The sequence below is a fragment of the Cynara cardunculus genome, assembly GCF_001531365.2.
Source record: "Cynara cardunculus var. scolymus isolate 2C chromosome LG 16, CcrdV1, whole genome shotgun sequence".
NCBI classification, from domain to species: Eukaryota; Viridiplantae; Streptophyta; class Magnoliopsida; order Asterales; family Asteraceae; genus Cynara; species Cynara cardunculus.
This window is the reverse complement of record NC_037543.1, coordinates 16513094-16514682: the sequence shown is the minus strand read 5'-3', so window position 1 is coordinate 16514682 and position 1589 is coordinate 16513094.

Below are 1589 nucleotides of genomic sequence, written 5' to 3'. Positions count from 1 at the left end.
CCCCTATATATATATATATATATATATATATATATATATATATAAAGGTAATCAAATGAGAACCACAAAAAGGTTGAGAATTGTGAAGGACTGATTTAAGCTTTAATTTGGTCTTGATTTTATGATTTTAATTTAAAGTTGTTTTTGATTAGAAAAAGGGCATAACATCATTTTGGTAACAGAGATTCATCAAATAAAACACATTCTCACCAGCTATTTTACCTAACAAAATAAAAACACAATTTTCATAAATATGATATTTCCCCTCATGAAATCCAAACATAATGTTCATATATATGTTACTTTTACCATATGAAATCAAACGCAATTTCTATTTACAATCTATTTCACCTCATGAAATCAAACATGATTTTCGTCTATATGTTATTTCACGTTATGAATCAAACTCAATTTTTGTCTATATGTTATTTCATACCATGAAATCTAACACAATTTTATAAAACAAAAAGAATCAAATTTGTGAATAAACTTCTACTCTTGAAGGGGGATGTGATTAGTTTCTCAGACGACGGTTTTTACATATGTTCCAAGAATTGATTGGAAATCAACACCAAACCAGGAACAAAATGAGATTCGAAGAATAAAAGGAAACCCAGATTGAATCCAAACACTAAACCAAAATCAAATTTACCTTACCAAATCAACCCCTAATCAAGAAAATCAAATTTACCTTACCTAGATGAAGAGAATTCGATCTTTGACGAAACTCTGTAAAGAGTGCGGCATTGTGGGTATCGACGGTGACCTCGAGGGCTCTCGTCTCTGCTACCTCGGCCTCCACGCCCTCCAATGTCGTGGCCAAGAAAGTACGAGAGTTGTTGTCTCCACTCACAATGGCGTTCTCAAATCCATAATCGATGTCGGCCTTGTCTCCAACAACTGACCAATCCATGCTAAAAAACATGCAACCATTCGTCGGCGGATACCGACTTGGCCAAGTGGGTGTCACCAATAAATCTGGTAAACGGGGAGGAGGAGGTGGAGATTGGAGTGGAAAGTCAAAGGACATGGACAGGTGGTTGAGGTCATGGAATCTGTAATAAAAACCCCACTATGCCCTTCCACTTTCAAATTAGATGTGAGATTAAACATGGTTTTCATAAATATCACTACTAAAAAAAAGGGCATTACCGACGGATTTTTCTGGCGGAAATTCCGTCGGAAATATTTCCGACGGATTACCGACGGATTTCCCGATGGATCCCAAAAAAGTCAAACAAAGTCAATATTTATCCAAATCCGCCACAGATCCCCCACAAATCCCCCACTGAATTTTTTGGAAAAAAAAAATTAAAATTAGTTAAAACCGATTTGTGACGGATTTCTTATTTATTTTGAATCCGTCACAAATCCGTCGGAAATCYGTCGCAAATTTTGTCTAATTCATTTAAATAAATTAATTAACGTTAATCCAAAAAAATTTCCGACGGATCTCCGACGGAATTTAGTTTTTAATAACAACAAATCAAATTCCGTCGGAAATCCGTCGGAAGTTTTTTTCCTTTTTATAAAAATATATAAATACATATTGTTAGAAAAAATTTGAAAAAAGGTTTTTAAATTACCGA